We start from the raw sequence: 21,518 nt of genomic DNA, 5'->3' as shown, positions 1-21,518 counted from the left end.
TTCCTAACCTTACAGCATAAAAATCGGATTTTTCAATGGGATTTTTCCTTCAGAGGTCATTGTCTTTATCAAGCCACTAAGCTCTTCATTGAAAATGGATTTAGATAATTTGGGGTTTGGTGTATTGGGCCTTTTTTTTTTTTTATTTTTAATTTTCTTTTTTCTGTTCAGGAAGACACCCATTCTAATGTAGTCATGCCTCACTGAACAGAGCCAAACCTGGATATAATTATTTCCTCCGAGATAAAAGCAGCCTAATAGGGAAGAAGCTATTGAAATTGAAATCTCAGAAAACCACCAACCCAAGGCAAGAGTATTTTTATCAATGATGCATTCTCCCAAATGGCAAGTTATTAAAGTTTCGTATATATGTGTGTGTGCATACAGACAAATGTTCACACATATATGCATGTGTGTATATAAATACATATATAATTTTATATATATATGTCTGTATATATAGTCTTCAGAAGGAACATATGCATAATTAGCAGAGAGAGCAGAATCACTAACATCTAATTAGAATTGAAAGTAAAGTCATCTTTTAAAACTGTCATATATTTAATTAAGAAAAATTAGAATTTGAATGCATGGTGACCCGTTGATAAGGTGAAGAGGAGCAGGTTTCAGGAAAACTGGGATGAATTCTGAATGCATACTCTGCTCCATGCCCAAATAATCACAAGCAGACCCCTCCACCTGGAAAAGCCATGTGGTGAGTCGAAACTCTTGTTCTGCCATGTTTCTCTTCTTGTCAAAGAAGGGCATCCAGCCATGAACCTTGGCTTGAAGAGGTTTTTACTGTCTAGAATTGTGCACAAGGACGTCATATGGGCATAGAACTGTCCCCTGCTTCCTTTCCTTTGGTGTTGTCCCCAGTGACTAAGATAATTAGATATTTAGAGTCTGAACATGAAGCCTGGGCAGAAGCCTGTAACTCCATTTGGCCTTCACGAGGCAAGACTGTTTCTCCCTCAAGCACTGTTTGGTTATTAGCTGTTTCTGTTGTCTCTGTTTTATTTCTATCCCTTTTTCTTTTAAGCCCTAATTTGTCTTTTACAGGAAATTCACTGGGACACGGACTCTAAAATTTACACCTCATGCTCTGTGTTCCAAAATATGCACCTCTTCTCATCTTGCCCCAGAAAATGTCAGACTTCATGGTCCTAAAAAGGAGAATACTTGCTGTGGTCCTTCAAGGCAAGACTAATCTCTGTGTATTATTCCCCTGGCTCTTTTCATTGTCTGGAATATCCTCTCCCACCTTTCCAACCTGGTTCCATCCTAAGCACCTTTCCAGAATCAGTTTCAGCCCCCTCCACTCTCTGCACACCTTGGGGCTGGGGTCCCTGGCCCTCCTACGTGCCCCCAAAAGACTTTGGACTTCCCTTGTCCCCCAACCTCATGGAATCTAATTGATCTAATCATAACTCTGTCTCCTTCATAGTCTCTAAGCTTTTGAAAGGTAGCTGTTTCTTGCCTTTATATCTATAGCACCTAACACAGAGTGGGCTAATTTTAAATGATTATCAATTAGATTTAATTTAAAATTATGTTTTCTATTTTGTATCTGGAACAGTGGGCTAGGTTAGGCTGCTGTAACAAACAACCCCCATTCGATGAAGCATAAAAAACTCTCTTAAAGCAAAAATGTTTACTTCTCACTCTTACTATATGTCAATCATGTGCCAGTTGGGGTCTCTGTTCCATGTTGACTTCATTCTGAGCCCCAGGCCAATGGAGCAGGCACTGTATGGAATACTGCTGGGTTGCCATGGCAGAGGGAAAGATCTGGAGAGATGTATACTCTCAAGTAAACAGTCTCAGCTGGCGGTGACACACAACCGTTCCATTCACACCTCATTGGAAGGAAATGTCATAGGGCCCCCACCCTACCACAAGTGGACCAGCAATTGCACTCCTGATAACAGAAAGCAGACAGCAGAATATTTGAAAATTTGTACTAATGATTTTGTCGAATAGCTTTACTTTAAAGGCCTGTACTCAGGAAGTAAAGAGTGGGTGTTACAAAAAAAGAGGAGTTGTGTCTCATTTGTCTTCAGAACCTAAACCTAGCACTGTACCTTCCCTAATTGATGATGTGACCTTCTGGCCTCACAGTCCTCATAGTTAGGATTTCTCCAACTTAGCATGCTCTGACTTCCGAGCTTTTACACATGCTGTTTGTCGTACCTGGAACTCCTATGATACTCTTCTCCATTTCTATCTGCTTTCACCCAATTATGCCCTATTTTTTTTTTCTCTTTTCACATCACCAAATTTCAGTTAAGTACTCCTTGTCTTTCTGTTTCACAGAGCCCTTTTGTTTTCTCCATTCTAGAATTTAACACATTTTATTTCAATTGTCGATCATGTCCCACTAGACTAAATGTTCATGAAGATACGAATCTTAGGAAGCATTGGTCTTATCTGGAAGAAGGTTATATGTTAGGTCATGACCTCGTAGGATAGGCAGAAAATGTTTCCTTGTTATCACCACTGTTCATTGATTGGTTTTGTTTGTTTGTTTGTTTGTTTGTTTGTTTGTTTGTTTGGACATTTATGTTTCAAATTCTTTGCTAGGTACTTCCCTACAGGTAAGTCACAGGTGTTAAGGCAAGTCTCTTTTCTTCTTCTCACACCCGCTTCGGCAGTGATGCAGTCATCTGCATAGGACACGTGGTAACCTTCTCCCTGCCTGTGCTGTGTGTTTTACTCTTCCTTATCCTCCCACGGGGAGGCTTTCAATGACTCTTACACTGAGACATGCGTCCCTGCAAATTGCCCACAGCATGCTCCACTTCCCCAGATATAACCCTCCTCACAGCCTGTGACAGCTATTTATTTAATGTCTGTCTTCTCCAATAGAGAGTGCGCTTCCTTGGGAGTGTAGTTTAGGACTATCTTGCTCAACATCTATTTCCTGGTGACTAGTACATCATTCAAGTGCTTTATTAATAGGCATGTGATAAATATTTGTTGAATTCGTGAAAGAGCACTATCTCTGGTCTGGTTGAGACTGAACTGAGAGTTAAATTATACAATCTTAGCTGAATTACCCAATTCTTAGGATAAGAATGTACTTAGGGCACTGGAGTGGGAGAGGAGAGGAAAAGACGTTGAAAAGGATTATAAAAACTCCTTTGACAAACTCATCCAGAACTTTCAAATCAAACCCTCCCATAAGTTAATGTCTAATGTTAGGATACATAAATGCTTTGTGTTATTTCAAAAAATTGAAATTACATTTCTAGCAAATTCCTAGAGTAAGAAGGCTGCCACCATTACATTTATTAAAAATACATTTATGGTCTCTAAAGCTTTGGTCTAGCCCATAACCCAAACATCTTAAGATATCCTTACTCAGTCTTCTACTTTTATTCTAACTACAACTTCTTAACTAAACTTTCCAATGGGAAGCTAAATGTTTGAAGTGAAGAAGAGAAACCAACTGGTGGACATACGGAGGAAGGAAGGAACACTGGCTGGACTTTTTTTGGCTGAGCCTGGAAGCTGCTGGAGTGCTGCATAAGACACTACCGAGAAAACATTCCAGTAAATCTCATCTGCTATTTCATGTGTGCAAACCTCAGTGTGTTTAGCAGTTCCCAACTCTCAAATGGGTTTAATTCCAAAACTACATTTCTTTGTTAGATTATTTTAGGAATTTAAAGCCATTTTCCCATAGAAACAATATTATAAGTGGATATAAGTTTTCCAGGCTAGTTCACCAAAACCCACTTATTCCATAATTTAGCTAAAACACATTTGTAATTGTAAAATAGAAAAAAAATGCTGTAAAAGTGTCATTTTCTTTTAAATGCCAACAATTATATCTAAACATGGAGAATATAGCAAAATACATTTAAAAGTCACAGTAATTTTTAAGGGCTCAAAGTCTGTTAGTACACAAAACTGAAAACAAGGAAAATTAACAAAAACTCAGTTTTACATTTCCTGTTACTACCTATAAAAGCTGCGTGAGACATAGTGCTAGCTATTACCTAACATCCACTCTCCCCTTCTTCCTTTAGAAAGAAAAACTAACACTTGGATCTGGATAATGGTCAACCACAATAAAGAGTCTATTTTACAGCCCTTATGCAGCTAGGTATGGCCATATGATCAATTCTGCCAATGGGGTGCACACAGAAATGATGTATGTAACTTCCAGATTATGCCTTGAAAGTCATATGGTCCCTGTCCTTCAATTGGCTGGAATATAGAAGTATAGAAACACTGCGAAGTCTTCCTAGACAGCACAGTTGAAGGTGGAGCCCCAGAGAGTGACAAAGTGCAAGAGGAATGTCCTAGACGCCTTGTGGAGAGAGGCCTCCCTATCAGTTCTGAACCATCTATGCAGTGATTGCTATGTCAGAGGAAAATACACTTCTAACTTGCTTGAATCACTTTTATTTTGGGTCTCTCTGTGAAATAGCCAAATATATATCTTAACTAATACAAGCAAAGCATAATGATTTAGGTGGAGAATCCTGGGGAGATTGTGAAAAAAAATCTCAGAATTCTCAGGATAGTGCTAATTAAAAACAAACAAACAAACAAACAATCTGTTCAAAACTGAAGTTTTTATTTTCCTTTAAAAAAACACCATTCTTTGCCTGATGAGTATTTGCCAAAATAGCTTATGGAGATATTTTCTCTGGACCCTATTCTACAGGCTAAGCCAAAAATTTGTTGACAGTGTCCTCCCTCCCTCCCGCCCTCCCTTCCTTCTCTCCTTTCTTATTTGAACACCAAGACGTACCAGGCATTGGGCTGAGAGCGTAAGTATAAAGTTCAATAAAGCATGGTGTTTTGTCCTCAAGGAAGTCACAGATTAATAGGAGAGACAGAAAAGGAAACAAATCACAGCCCCACGATTTGCTGAGTGCTACGACGCAGTTATTTCCAAAACTCTAGGGAAGCACAGAAATAGAAATGTCTTTTGAAAATAATCAGAAACCTTGCCTCAAAAACTGAGAAAAGAAGATTTGGAGAGTCATAGCTAAAGGGTACAGGATTTCTTTCTGAGCTGATGAAAATGTTCTAGAATTGATTATGGTGATGGGTGCACGATTCTGTGAATATACTAAAAGCCATTGAATTATACACTTTAAAGGAGTAAATTGTGTGGTATGTAAGTTGTATCAATACAGCTGTTACAATAAATATACTGAGGAAAGATTCAGAGCTTCATTGGAAAAAAATTTAGTTAACATGTGCATGACTGTATGCATTCACATGTATGTTTTTATTTTAAATCCAAATTTTCTTGATGATAAGAGTCAGAGGCTCAGGTAACTCCCACAGAAATTAGGATTTATAAATGAATGAAGGAAAAAATTATATATATTTTTTTTACATAGAATACATGTGTGCTTCAAAAAGTTATGGAAAAATAGAATTAAAAAATAATATAAATCTTTCCATAAACTTTTTGAAGTATCCTTTTATGTGTATTTATATAAATATTTATAGTATACCTATTTCCATAAATGTGATTACCGTACCCAATCTGGCTGCTTGCCCCAAACAAAAACCCTGGGTTGGCTCACCAAAATGTGTTGCAGAAATCAGGGCATCCAGCTCCTGTCTGAGGCTCGCCAAAATCTTGTTATCCAACCCAAGTCCAGCTGCCTGTCCCAAACAGAAACAAATGACCCCAACGTCAAATACTGGTGAAAATGGAAGTCAGCTTTATTCAGGAATACTGGTGACCTGAGGAGAGCTGGTAGGCTAATCCATCTGTCTGATAAAACCGAAGGACAAGGGCCAGACTAAAGCCATGTCAAAGACTCAGATTTACTGAGGGGTTTTTAAAGAGGAGATTGAGGGAATGAAACGTGGGAAGTGAAAAGCAGGATGGAGGGGGACATGTAAGGGGCCAGGTGCAAAGTCTCATCAAGGCTCCTTCTGGCTTCTGTTCTCATCCTTGACACTTTAGGGTCCTGCAAGATTTTGACTTACCTCAGGGTGGAACCAGCATATCTTTATTGATGCCTTCCTTAATTTTTCAGGGTCTGGATAGTATGTGTCTCATGGCAAGTTTGCAGCTCCAGGCTGACTGGAAAACAACTTTACTTTTATGTGAATAATGTCACCTTGCCCCATAACCAAGGTTCAAAATATCAAGTAACCATGGGAAAACAGGGAATTTAGAAAAATGCATGCTAAGAAAAATGCCTTTGTTTTTTTCTAAAGCCCAACATGGTTTCAGTCCCGCTCACTCCAACTATCTTTTTATATTAGTGTGTTCATGTTTGTTTATATATGACATATTTAATAAATGACCTAGGATACAGCACATTAATGTCTCCAGTTCTTTAACCTTGACTATACACTCTTTGCCATGGAGTATCAGCAGGTATTATATGATCAAAGTTTGGAAAGTGCTGTGCACTTGGATTTGATCTTGCACATTTGACATTGTCGTGAGGAAAACATGTGTTAGCTAAACCAATGGCCCAGGAGAAGGATGAGAGAGACACGTGGAACTCAAGTGTGGGTAATCCAGAATAGACGACCCCCAGCCAAGCACAGATTCATGAGCCAGCCCCACTGAGATCGGAGACTAGAGACCCTACCAGCAAGGCTCAGTCCAGAGCAGCAGCACTTGGACCTCTATTCAACTTACAGAAGACGTGTACACTAAACAAATGCCACTGACGTGTGGATGTTATATAAGAAAATGATGGTCATCATTAACTGATAACAAGACCAAGTAGTGTTTATGATGAGGCAAGTTGGAGACACACTTTATTACCTCCACTCCCTCTTTTCCCCTCTCAATTCAAATACCAGAAACTGATTCTGACACCCAAAGTATAACTTTTTCACCTCCTCTAGGCTCTGTGGTTAAGTTGCTACATGTACAATTGCTCCAAACTCTGAGATTAGATGAACAGAGATAAATCAAAGTCTTCCTATTGGTAGCCAGAGAAACTTAAGCAGTTTTCTCTCATCACCACAGCTGCTATCCTTGGCTTTTACTGCTAGTCAACATCCACATCTCAAAGCCACTGCTTTTACATGCCATGGAGCAAAATCCATATCATTGATCCTAGGAAACGACAGAGGCCTTTGTCCACAGAGACAAACTCATTTTTCTCTTTCCCTAAAACCCATGCTTCATTTTCAGATTCATGTGACTTACTCAACATTGAACATGTGCTCAGCAAGAAGTAGAGGGAGGTGGTGGTTGTACCATTTTTGATTTTCCTTTATACACGGTTTTTGTTCATGCTCCTGGTCCGGGATGGTATCTGTAGGGAGTGACATAGGATTTAACAGCTTGTATTGCTGCTCTTCAGGGTCTCCCAGGACTAACAGAATTGAGGACTTATCTTTCATAGCAATCACAGAAATGTAATTATTTAAATTGATTTTTGTAATTATCTGTTTTCCAAGACGGAGACTGTATTCTCAATATTATGTCTCCAGTGTTTGCCACAATGTCAGATACACGCTCAGATATTTGTTGTGTGTCTAAGACAAATCAAAATCTTTATAGAGAGAACATATCATATAGATTTGAAATCAGATATACTCTAAATGATTCTGAAAGTCAGATAATGAATGTCAACTTCCAATGTCATATATATATCACAGAAAGACGGTGTAACAGAGATTTTCTTTAAATTGTAGGCTTTGGAACTAGACAAACCTGGATCTGAATCCTAACTCCGTTAATTTCTAGTTGTGTAATTGGCAAGTTAGCTTAACTATCTATGCATCTATTTCCACATGTGTAAAATGGAGACAATAAATAACCCTCATTATTACTGTAAAATTAAAATATTATTTATGTAAAACACTTAGCATATTCCTTGTGCACAACAATGTAATAAATGATAATAATTGAATGACATAAAGACTCTCTAAATTATTTTTGGTGTTTTATAAATGAAATAGAAAACATATACCAATTTTAAAGGAAGGAGAGTGTATCAGTTCAGAGATCTTACTCCATTAGCTTTTAGAAACTTTCTTTTGATGAATTAGTCATTCTGATCACGTAACTACAGAAACAGCATACGTGTGGTTGAATCAAAAGCTTCCAGCCCCACCCTGCAGGAGCATTGGAAATGGGACTAATCACCAAAGTACCCATGGGGAATAGGGAACTGGGAAAAGTTGTTGGATCTCTTGGTGCTAATCCACTCTACTCCCAGGTAAAACTTCACATTTAATCAACACCTTGTAAGCCCAGGCACTAAGTGGGGACCAGAGAGAATTGAATATGATTTTTTTATCACATTGCTTTGGAGAAACAACTTTTTAACCTGACTGTTTCTCCAACAAAGTCCGAAGTCTCTGTGGTCCGTTATCAGACCTTAGTCATTTCTGAATCCCTAAAATAAACTCAGCACAGTATCAGGCATGTAGCAGGTGCTAAGTAAATATTTGTTGATGGAATGGATGGATGCCTCTTATAATAGTCCCACAATAGTCAAGGTGGCAAACAGTGTTCTTTTTAGGTCAGCAATAATTGCCTTCGACATCAGACAAAGCACCTCACTACATAGTGCTCCGTCTCTCAGCAGTGTAATCAAATGAGACAGAGAGACCCCCGCCCCCGGACATACACTAGTCCACAGCAAATGGCATCTGAGATTACCATGGCTCAAACCATCAATTCTTTGAAAATAACTACTTAAATCACTGTGTAAACATGCTTACACATACACACACACATTCAAACATGCACACGCACATATACACACACACTCACGGGAATGAAAACCTAAACTAAATATTCATTCTAGGAATAGGAACAGACATTTAATTTCCCAAAGAGGCACAGTCTTAAAAGAATTCTGACTTGGTTCTGGGGATAAGACATTTACATAAATTAAGATATTAAAATTATGATTTTTTAATGACTATCCCAGAAATTACAATGCAATATTTTAAATAATTACAATATTTCATGAACAGAATAATGGTATCCATCACAGGTGGCTTGACAGATTCAGGCTTGTCCATGGACTCCCTTTACGTGGGGTTTAACCTAGATGCTTAAAAATATGGATTCCTTATCCCCATACATTTAGATTGTCCGAACTCTCTCTCAGTAAATCTATGCCCTGGGTTTCTCCATTTTTACAAGCTTCCAGGTGATTCAGGTTCCAGGCATAAGAACCATTAGCTAGAATCAACTCTAGGACCTTCCCATTACGAATATTTAATGATTCAGCCAGGAGAGAAGACTGCAACATCTCCACCCCGCGATGTTGAGTCGCCTGATTTGGTCACCTGGAAAGGTGCGTCTTCCTTCTTTAGCCCTCTTTCAATGTCCATCTGAAAGCTGCAAGCCAGGAACGCGAGACTATCCAACCCAGCTAGATATCAGCTCTTTAAGAGTTTTTTGGGTTTTTTTTTTTTTTTTTGGTTTGTTTGTTTGTTTTTTACCATGCTCCTCTGCGTGGTAAAATCCCTTTCAAAGATTTTCTCAGGGTTCGTAGGTAAATTTGATGTGTCTAGACATCAATCATCACCCTCCACCCCTTGAGTTTCCTTAGTCCCCAAAATCTAAGCCAGAGGTTTCATCTTAAAGGTAGAAGATCCTGCCCCACTGATCTCCAAGTCCTTTCCTTGTTGGAATCCCAAGCCCCATTCCATCTAGACCCCATGATCTGAGCCTCCTCCTTTGCAAAATTCCAGAACCAGGAAATAAGGTTGCAACTTTGCTGTGTGGATCTGAATGAGTCCTTGGGGTAAGTATAACTACAGGGTCAAACCAATCACTCTGTAATCTTCCTTAACATCCCACACCAACATGATTAAATACTCATTTGTGAAACTTTTCTTTGATGGCATTTAACACCATGTAATTTGATAAACATTTGTGCAATTAGATACTTAATCAGTCTTCCCCAAGAGAACAGATGTTTTGTGATAGCAGAGACCTTGACTGACTTGCTCACTCCCATCATCAGCACCTAATACAGAGCCTGGCACACACAAAGTGCTCAGCAAATACTCACCAATAATACAGGGGGAGGCGTCTCGATGTTGTTGCACAAAAATGCTGGTTTCCTGAGCTCTGGAAAAATGCTCTTTCAGAATCAATGAGTGAATATTTAATGCTTATGTCAACCATGGGAATTCCGAGTTCCCTAGCCTGGGTTCTAAGAGGATTAAGCAATCATAAGATGCATAGGGACAAAGCAGAGACAGATTGAGAAGTTGCAGATAACTCTGGCTTCACCTGTTTAAGCCGTAAGTCAACGATCAACAGGGATGAGCTGTCTGTACTAGTCGAGAGGAAAGGATGACGGCAGGGGGACGTTCAACTATAAAAGACCTTTCTTTTGACTACCTCACCGTCGACACTGCAGGGCAGTTACACACCGCAAATCGAATGTTCTGCTCTGACAAAGAAACATCCAAACAAAGTCTGTATTCTGAAAGATATTGACTGTGACTTGAGGAATTTAGGAAGGGAGGGAAGTAAGGGGAAATGAATAAACCAAGAGAAAAATCTTAAGGGAGAAAGGAAACGTGAGTCCAAGAGTGTTTAACCAGTCAATCAAGGTCTATTTTTATCCCTAACTTACTCACAAGGCACTCCTCCCGATAAGCTAAAACAGCTCTCCTAAATCCTCACCTAATATTTGAGCAATAAAATGAGGATGAGATCATTTTTTCCTATTGCACAGAGCCAAATAAGCTAAGGAGAATTTGTAAGAATCCAGCACAATTCAGAATCAGAGCTTTTAGAGCTGGGATGGATTTTCCAGAAAGCTTCTGGTTCACACACCTGCCCTTGGATAAGTAATGTTTAATTTTCTCCACTTCCACTCATTTTTCTAAAGATGGAATAATAACTAATTAAATAGTGATAAATTGAGGACATGGAAGTGACTCTTTAGCACTCTCTCTCTATAAAGAGCGTGATCTAAGACAAACATGGGACTAAGTTACATCTGTGAACTTGGAGGAGTAGTTGCATGATTACATTTTGTATTTTCTAAGCCCTAGGCAAGATGTCCTCCTGCAGGAGTGAGCCTCGGCTCCGGCACCTCGGAAGCCACCACTGAGCCCCCAAGATGATTTATTTTCACAGCTGTTTGCAGGGTCCAGAAGGCCAAGTGGAAAATGAGGAGAAACAGAATCTTTGGGTTCTGCCATGTACTTGGGCAAGTTAATTAACCTCACTGAGACTGAATTTTCTTTTCAAAATGGAAATTCTTGAAAAGGAAATAATTATAGGGATGATAAAAAAAAATGATGGATTAAATTCCTCATGAGAAAAGTGACTGCAGACTTAAGGATAATAGATTTCTGCTTTTCACTGTCGACAGAACTTTTACATTTTTGTTTTTTTCCTTCATAAGAAGACTAAAAATACCAGCTCAAAAATTAACAGGTAAAATATATTCCTCCTCTTCTTTCTGTCTAGTCAACTATGGTAACCCCAAAATTCTTCAGACATTACAATACGTTAAGTAGGTTTGCTCTGGAAGTCAACTTGGTGACTCAAGTCTGTTATCAGCTCAGCAGATCCCAGTGAGTATTGATTACCTGGTATGTATTGGACACTGCACCAGAAACTTGAGGGTCATGGGGGAACAGACAGGAGTGACTCTGATCTATGTCCTTCCCTGAGGAAACCCACAATTTAGTGAGGAGACAAGACAAGGACACACACAATCCTAAAACTGCACAGAGTGGGATGCATGCGATGAGAGAGATGTAGGATATTCATTCCTTAGCTTCAGATGACAGAAACCACTTCTGGCTGAGTGCTGGGGGAAAGTTTCATGGAAGTGGTAACATCAGAGGTGACCCTTCAAGGAGGAAGAGGATTCAAGTAGAGCTTTCAAGGAGGAGCACATTTCAGCAGGAGAACAGACTGGATACAGGAGGCAGAGCATTGGAATATAAGAGGGATGGTTTCCCCTGTGAAGGGAGCTAACATGAGCTCAAAATAAAATGACAGTTTTGAAAAGGGAAATGTGCCTTCTTTATTTGTTCATTCATTCCATATTATTTTATTTATTCCACAGGCAAATGGGAACTACTAAAAATTTTGGAGCAGAGGTGAGATATGAAATGTGCTTTCAAGAAGGTAATTCTTCAGTGCTGGAAAGAGCAGAAGTGTTGATTGGTGCAGGGCAAGGAAGGGAATATAAAGACAGCATGAAGCTTCTAAACTGCAATCTGTTCATTTACTCCTCTGTTTGAATTGGAAGCATAGGGTCTGATATTTGGATGGGGTCTTAAGGGTCATCTCGTGCAACCTGGCAACCAGTGCAGAAATTACTCAGGTTGCACACTTCGCCTGAACACCTCCCATGATGGGAGGGTCACTGGTGCACAGAGTGACCCAGGGCATGAGGGAGCAGCTCATCTCCATAGGTCAAGGAGGCAGAGAGGCACAAGGGAAAGGCCATAGCTTTTGTCTACTGAGACCTGGGCTCAAGTCCAGCTCTGCCCTCAGAGCACAGAAACCCTGGGCAGGACATTCCTTGCAACTTAGAATGAGACTTATATGTGAGATAGGAATAATAATCTTCAACATTCAGGGATGCAGTGATAAAAAATGAGTTATCTTACCCACTACGGCCAAGCATGGTAGAAGCATACTCCTCCCCTTGGCCTGAGGCGAAATCTTCCTCCTCGTTTCATCCATTCACGGGATCTAATTTCACCTTCTAGAAACAACAAAATGTTTGCTCCCAATTTCACAAGACAATATTAGAAGACAGCAGCCATGTTCCCACGGGTCTTCTCTTCCCTAATTTAAATGTCACCTTCCTCAGATAACATACTTTCCAAAGTACTTATCTTCACAATCCTATATATACACTGTGATGATGTGTAAATTTTAGGTCTTTAGTATAAAACTGTATTTATATATAGGGCAAAGGGTAGAAATAGGCTTTCTCAAAAGCGATCCAAATTATTTCATTCCTTCTAATGAGTGAATTTGCTTGGCTAAGAATGAACGAAGGGGCCAGGTCGATCTCTACAGAGATTTCTGACCCCTTTTTATTCCCTCCAGGCTCTGGTCTGACAACTTCTCAGATGTAGTCTAGGACAAAGCACGGAGGGAAAAAAGTTGAGAACCATGGTGTAAGACACATGGAACAGTGTTTGTCTGACTACCCAAAATAAACTAAGACTAACAAGACTAAAATAACTCCAACACTTCATGTTAAAGAGGCACTGATGAGCTCCCATCAAGGCAACATGTAAAACAGCACTACAGCTTTTAGTAAAATTAGCCTGGCTTCAGGATCCCAGTACAACCTCAAAGATGAGGAAAGAAATAAAACCGGTGGGAGAGACCCAGTGCCCTTCCACTCATACGGAGAACAAGTTGTTTCTGTCTTTAGGAAATTTAGGTTTGTTTTCCAACAGACCTGTAGCCCACAGCAAACATGTTCAGCAAAGTGCATTAATCACTTTCTATGGATCAGGTTCTCTATAAGGTCTTGGGGATAACAAGGTGATTAGCACAGCATTGCTAAAGGTCTGGCTGACGAAACTGACATAGAACAGCCTCATGGCTATATACTGTGCTAGGTAAAGCAATGTTAATCCAAACGTTCATCTTGCACTTAAAATCTAAGTTTGGGGAGGGGGACATAGAAACAAAAAAAAGCAGGTTCAAACAAATCTAAGTTTAATATAGTGGCATGGGAGCTAGGTTGGAGATTTATTCCAAGTGCCACTGCTAGGTGGAAAGCAGAGTCAGTGAGTCCTTCTCAGAGGATGTGGCATAAAAGCTGAATTTTCACAAGGATTTCACCAGACTGAAAGGTAGGGAAGGGAATTTCAGGCCAACAGAATAACGTGCCAAAACCCAGGGAGTATTCAGGAATGGGGCAAATGTAAGGTGCATGAGAGGCTTTAAAACCCACAAGCAATGTGGATTCAAAAAAAGAAAGGCTTTTAAGCATGAAAATTACATAAAACAGATTACAGTGAGAATCCCTTGGCAACCGTGTAGAGAATGAGTTGGAAGAGAAAGACCAGAGGCAGGGAGATTAGTTAGAAGACTGTTGCCCAAGCACAGATCAGAGATGAAGCCTTGAGTTAGGGCCGTGGCTTTGGGATGGAGAAGAGATGGTGGATTTGATAAACATTTTGGACAAAGAGCTAAATTGAAATGTACCAAATACCTGTGTAATGGTGCTGTGCCATAATTGGGACATGACAATTAAGGATGGGTCCTGATATCTCCCAGGCACAAACGCAGAAGAACCACCATGAAGAAGAAGGGTCACTTTTACTAAGGTATTTAAACTCTACAAAGATGCTAGGGGAATATTAAATACTTTATTTCACTAAATATTTATTAAACACTTAACACATCCCACACTCTCATTGTCAGGCACTGTACTATGCTCATTAGATGCACAATCTCATTTACTATTTAAAATTGATTTTTAAAGGTAAAAATTATTGTTTTATATTCATGAGTTTGAATGAGTTTAAATATCTTGCCCAAGGTCACAGTTGGACTTACACATAGAGAGGAACACATAAACCATTGGCTTATACATAGAGAGAAACAAAGTAAGAAAACATTTCAGTAGATTAATATCTACTTGAAGATATTAATCTACTATTGAAGAGAAAATGTCTATGTCCCAGAAGCCCATGTGACCCAATCAGTGCACATTAAATACATTCCCAAAGGAAGCAGTGCCTCTCACATGTTGCTCATGGAAATGCAAATTGATACAACCCTTCTGGAAGGGAATTTGGAAAGACTTAACATGTCATATGCGCTTATCTTTTGACCCAGCAATCTCACTTCAAAGAATCTATCTATTAAGCTATAGCTCCAACAATATGAAAATACATATGCATGTTTATTTATTGCAACATTGTTTGCATATGCAAAATATGGAAAACAACTTAAATGGCCATACATTGGAGAGTGATTGGATAAACCATGGTACATCCACACATTAGAGTACTATGCAGCCATAAAGTAAATGAGGAAGATCTCTACATACTGATATGGAGTGATTTTAAGATTTATTTTTAAGTAAAAAAAAGAAAAGTACAAAATATTTTCTATAAAGTATGCCACCCTTTGCATAAGAAAGAAGGGGATATAAAAAATACAGCATGTATCTGCTCATTTATGAAGAAGAGAAACAGGAAGGATAAACAAGAGACACAGAAGATTAGCTACTTTTAGGGAATGGGTAGGAAACTGACAGGAAGAAAATGGGGCAGTAGGTATGAGGGAGGAGAGACACTCTCTGAATATACCTTTGATTTAACTCTGACTCTTAACCTTGGTAAGATTACCCATACTCATAATGTAATTAAATAATTAAAAATCTACCAGGATGTAGGGTAGGGGGCAGGGGATCTAACAAATGAACCTAACTGCATCACAAAGAGCTAATATAACTACACTGAGGAAGGTAGCAAAGAAGAGACTTAATCTAAGTAACTTTGGAAAACAGTGTTCTGACTTTATACTGGAGCCTAAAAATAAGTGGAACCATATATAGATGCTGTACTCTAGGTGGTATATTTGTTTTTTGCACAGGGTATGAGTTAGAAATGCTGAAATAACTTTATGTATAAACTTGGATTGAATAAATAAGTGAAAATATTGTGGATAATGGAACACCAGTTTTCTTACTGTTGTAGAAAAGAGTTGCAAATAAGGCAAGGAGGAAGATGAGAATAAATCTTATGATGATGGACTGGAATCAGAGTATCACTATGACCTCATAGTTTTTAATGGGGCGTTTTCAAGAAAGTTCATAGATCTGACCCCATAGGCCAAGCCTCAGACCTTCCAGCTAACCTCTTCCCATGAACTGCTACTCTTGTCAGCCTATAACCAAAGGAGCTGGGGGTCCAGGCTTGGTAACCAACCCCCTTCTCAGCCCACCCAATCAGGGTGTTTCCCCACCAGCAGGCAGGAGGCAACACCCTATCTGCTACCATTAGCCCCTTCCAGAGCCCACCTGCCCCACCCAGTCCAGCCCTGCCCTACCCAGCCATACCCTGCTTTGCCCCACCTGGGTGTGCTCTTCTTGGTGATGGAGCAACAGGGCTGCATCCAGCCTCACTAGTAAGCAGAGACTCAAGAAAACTGTGGGGTCCTGTTTTCTGGTTGTGTGATCCCAGGGGTTCACATGAGCCCCTTGGGTGTCTGAACAGAAGGGCATCGGGGGGAGGGACGCACCCCTATAGTCTTGCTCTGCTGGTGTAGTGGGCAGCTGCCTACCTCCACCCCACCCTGAACCACGGGCTCCTGAGTTGGCAGATTAAGCATCTTATAAATTATATTTGAAATACATGTTTTAAACTTGAAAAAAAAGTTCATCAAAAAATTCGTATTATCTCTTAATTCTATTTTTCCACAAACTTTGTGAAGTACCTTATATGTGCATATACAGGTGACTCTTGAACAACACAGGTTTGAACTGCATGGGTGCACTTATATGCAATGTTTTTTCAGTAAATATACTGGAAAAATTTAACAGTTAAGTAGCCTGCCTAACAGTAGGCTATTAGCAGTTAAGTAGTTAAGTACTGAACTACTTAACTACTACTTAAGTAAACGTTACTTAAGTAACTAAAAAATCATGTGTGGGAGTCCAGGGGATTTTCAACTTCATGGGGGTTGGTGCCCTTAACCCCTGCATTGTTCAAGGGTCAACTGTATACAGATAGATATGGAGTAGATATATGTATGTGTCATATGACTAAGTTAATATACATATATTCCATATCTCTCTCTGATATGATGTCTTAAAAGCCATAACATCTCAGTAGCAACAAGCATACCTTGTGCCCATATCTTAGTTTCTAAATACTGTTCTTTGATAAAAAGGAAAGGGAGATCCTTGCAAAGTGGTTGATTCCAGGACAGGAGCAGGGAAAAATACAAGATGAGCCTGAAATATCTTATAATTCCAAAAGTAAGGAAATGCTCAGAAAGTGATGAGGACATTTCAAAAAGACACAGAGACCAAAAAATAAAAATAAAAAAAGACATAGAAGGACACTTGAAAAAGTTCCCACGGACTAAATCTCAGACAATTTAAACAAAATAAATAATAGTAGTGATAGATTATAAACTATAGACTAAAATAAATATCCATGAGTCCATACTGATATAAATAAAAAATTGAATAATGAATTAGGAGGAAAACATAGTTGTTCCTTAGAATAGAATCTGATTAATAATTGTACAAGGAATGATGTAATAAAAAGTGACCATTGGTAAAGACCGCAGTAAGTTGTTGCAGGGAAGAATCTTGATAAAGGCTAAAATTAATAAGCAACACTATAATGAGAAACAGGATATTTGCATAGTCCCAAAGTATATCTGCACACGATCATTGTTACAAACAAGAAAATATGCCTACAGTGGAGAAATCTGTCAGACAGCACCTTAATCAAGTGATCCAAATTAATATTGTCAATAGTGGGACAAATTGACCTCATGTACTTTCTAATAGGAAGCACAGAGAATGACAAAGGACATAACTTCTGTAGTAATCTTGCCCAAAACATATTAACTCATCTAATCAAACAAACCCAGATTGAGTGACAGTCTACAAAATAACTAATGAGCTGTACTCTTCCAAAGCATCAAGATGATGAAAAAAAGGGAAAGAAAGAAAAGAAAAAAAGGAAAAAAAAAAAGAAAAGAAAGAGAGAGAAAGACTGCCTGAAGAATCATCACAGATTGCAATGACTAAGAAGATGTGAAAACTCAGTCAATGTGGGATTCTGGATCAGATCCTGGACAAGACAAAGGACAATGGTGAGACAAAAAGTAAATTTCAAATAAGGTCTGTAGATTAGTTAGTGACATTGCATCAATGTTAACTTCTTGACTTCAATAATTGTAAAATGTAAAATGTCAACATTAGGGAAAGCTGGGTGAAGAATATGTGAGAATTTAGTACTGTGTTTCAAGATTTCTACAAATCTTAAATTATTTCAAAATAAGAAATTAAGTATTTTGTGCTACTAAAAGAGAATAACACAGGCTGGGTAATTTATAAAGGACAGAAATTTATTGACTCATGGTTCTGGAGGCTGGGAAGTCCAAGATCAAGGGGCCAGCCTCTGGTGAGGGCCTTCTTGCTACATCATCCCAAGGTGAAAGGCAGAAAGGCAAAAGAGGAAGAGAGACAGACAGACAGACAAAAGGAAGCCAAACTTGTCCTTCTATAAAAAACCCACTCTCATGATAACCAGCCCACTCCCACAATAACATCATTAATCAATGCATGAGACAATGCCCCCCTGAACCAAACATCTCCCATTAAGCCCTGCCTTCCTACACCACTGCATTGGAGATCAAGTTTCCGACACATGAACTTGGAGGACACATTCAAATCATAGCATACACACATGCATAAACTCCCAAAATGATCAGCAATGTGCTGAGGTCATTTGAGTTACTACTCAAGTCTTAGTTCTTTATTATGTATATTGACAGAATTCTTATCATTTTTTTCTTTCCTTTTCCTTACCTGGGTGGACTACCACTGGAGAGCCCAGGAACTAACCCACTACACAAGGATCTTCCCATTTGTGCCCATTTTCTCATTCCTGTCTCTCAACTCACCCTTACAATTCTGTATCCCAGAAAATCCATGAACCAAGGAAGTGAAAACTGAACTGTCATTAGAGGGTGAGAGAAAGAAAGAAACTTACTGAACAAAGATAATTATTTTCATAAATAAAAAAAAAGAGGAATACATGGATAAACTATGTCTCTATAACACAAACATAATCAAAGGCCCACAATTTATAAATAGATAATAAATTCTAAAAGTGGTCAGGAAGGAGTAAAGCAATCTGAGATGAGAAAATGGTCTGGGCTGGAGATCACCCACATTCTAACACTAAATTCTTGGCTGGCCTTGTGAAAAGATCAACTTAGGCACATTAAAATTTCCCTGCAATGATTGTTGGAGGGAAGAATCATTGAAGAAGTCTAAAATTAATGGGAAAATGTATGATGAGAAATGAAATATCTGCAGAGTCTCAAAATATGAGTTTATTTGAGCAAACAGAGATTGATGCATTGGGCGGCACCAGATTGACAACAAGCAGCTCAGGGCTCCTTTGAGAGGGAGTGAGGGGAAAACTTTTATAAGGTGTTCATGAAAGCAAGGCAAAGAAAATATGTGATCGGTCAAGTGAAAAGTCCCTAGTTAGAGGTTAGTTGGCAGTTTCTGATATGTTAAGCTTAAGTTTTGTTTTCCTAGGGTATGACCATTGCCTCTGTGTTGAGTTTTGATTTGCTTACCTACCAAGGCACTGGAGCCATCTCAGCCTAATGACCTCTCATTAATTTTTTTAATAGCCTTTAGGTGAGTCATTTTTCCTCTGTTTCAAGCAAGAATTTTGGGGGTTAATTAATAGTAGAATCACTTTCATTCATTAATTTCTTCCATATATACCATTCACATGCACATAGTTAAATGTATCCATTTTCCATATTTCCCCAAAACCAACCATGACATAATAAGAAATATATATTTGGCATTTGTCCCTCATTTCTGGTTCATAGCTCCTAAAACCCTTGTAACTTCCTGAGTGATAGGAGTGATGGGGGCATTTTTGTTATTCATATCAAGCTCCTTCCGACCACACCTGAATTTATGCTAATGAGGTGACTCTGGGGCCTCTGGATAGCTTCAGGATGTGGTCTAGTTGCCAGAGGAACCAACGGAGTAATTAGAGAATTGTAACTTTCAGCCTCACCTCTGGTGCCCCAGGGAGAGTAGCGGAGCTAGAGGTTGAGTTAATCACCAATGGCCAATGATTTAATCAATCATGTTCACAGAATTAAATCTCCATAGAAACCGCCAAACAATGGGGTTCAAAGAGCTCCCTGACTGGTGAACACTTTGAGGTGCTGGGAGGGTGGCACCTGGAGAGGGCATGGAGCTTCCTTCTCCATACCTTTCCCCATGTATCTCTTCCATTTGGCTGTTCCTGAGTTGCATTGTGTCCTTTATAATAAATATTAAGTAAACTGTTTTACTGAGTTTTGTTAGCCATTCTAGCAAATAATGAAATATAAAGGGGGGAGGGATGTGGGGAACCCCTGACTTTGTAGCCACAATGGACAGAAGTGTGGGTATCCTGGGCACCCAATACTTACAATTTCATCTAAAGTGAGGGCAGTCTCATGAGACTGAGCCCTTAAACCTGAGGAATCTAACACTAATTTGACATAGTTAACTGTTAGAATTGAATTGAACTGTGGGACACGCTGCTCAGAGAGTTGAAGAGCTCATTGCTGGTGTAGAAAACATCCACACATCTGGTGTCAGAAATGTTGTGAGCAGAAACAGTTCAAACAATGCAAGTCATTAATTTGCATAGTCTCACAGTATCTTCCTACAAGATGTTTATTAATTACAAAGGGAAAACTTAGATCACTACAGTGGAGAAAGCTGGCAGACCCCAACTTAACCAAATAACCAAAGTTTACCTAAGCAGTCATAAGAGGTTTCAACATTTTGTACCTTCTGATATGATGAACGGAGAGGGCATAGGATCGCTTCTGTAAAGAGATCTTCCCAATCATCTCATCCATACCAATTCAGTGAGTTTGGGACTATCTTCTCTGTCCTTTCTAGGAAAATCCCACTTGGCCACTATTGCTCCTTGATCATAGCACCTGCAAATGATGTGGAAGTTGAAATACCTTTAATTTAGCTGATTTATCAACAATCATCACATAATAGAATCATGTTGATGCAAAATAAGCCCTCATTCTACTTGAGCCAAAAATTCAATTAACAACAGGATATTGCAGAGCCACCCTGTGGTTGTGGAGATTTAGTGACTCATTGCAACTGAGAATCGCCTGTGGTAGTAGAGGTGCTATCTCCCTCTTATTCTTGCTTTGCCAGCCCCCAGCCACTATGCCTGCTTTCCACCCATTACAAAGCAAAATGAAACAAAAAATCACCAGGGGTTAAAAGACCTAAATTGGATTATAGTCATACCATTTAGAAAACAAGATTTTACTGGTAGTTGCATTCAACTGAATAAATATCCCTACATTAGTTTACGGCCCATTAATATTCTGATGGTGATTATTTTTACTTAAATGTGTCTGCATCTGAATAAATGAGAAAAGAGTGGAATGATAAGAGGTTTCAAGATAAAATGAACATTCTGTTCAGTAAACCAGAGTTTCTGGCATAGAGCTAGGATTGTGGGAGACATTGAAATTACACAGATTTAGTCAACATTATTTATTTGCAATCTTAGCTACTGAAGCTGTAAACTTATGGTTTTCAAATTTGGTTGTGCCTCAGAGCCAGGGGCCAAAAATATTAATGCAGAAGCTCTTCCTCAGACATTCTGAATCAGACTCTCCAGGAGTAGGACTCAGGAATCTACATTTTTCACATAGTTCCCAGGAATCTGATGAAAAATTAGTTTGGGAAACTCTGTCCTACATGTTCACCAGTCTTATTCTGAGTTATAAATGATGATAGATCACTGGAGATAGATCAAGTGTCAGGAAACTATAGTCCACCGGC

This window comes from Cynocephalus volans, chromosome 15 (assembly GCF_027409185.1).
Source record: "Cynocephalus volans isolate mCynVol1 chromosome 15, mCynVol1.pri, whole genome shotgun sequence".
NCBI classification, from domain to species: domain Eukaryota; kingdom Metazoa; phylum Chordata; class Mammalia; order Dermoptera; family Cynocephalidae; genus Cynocephalus; species Cynocephalus volans.
This window is presented reverse-complemented; position numbering follows the sequence as displayed.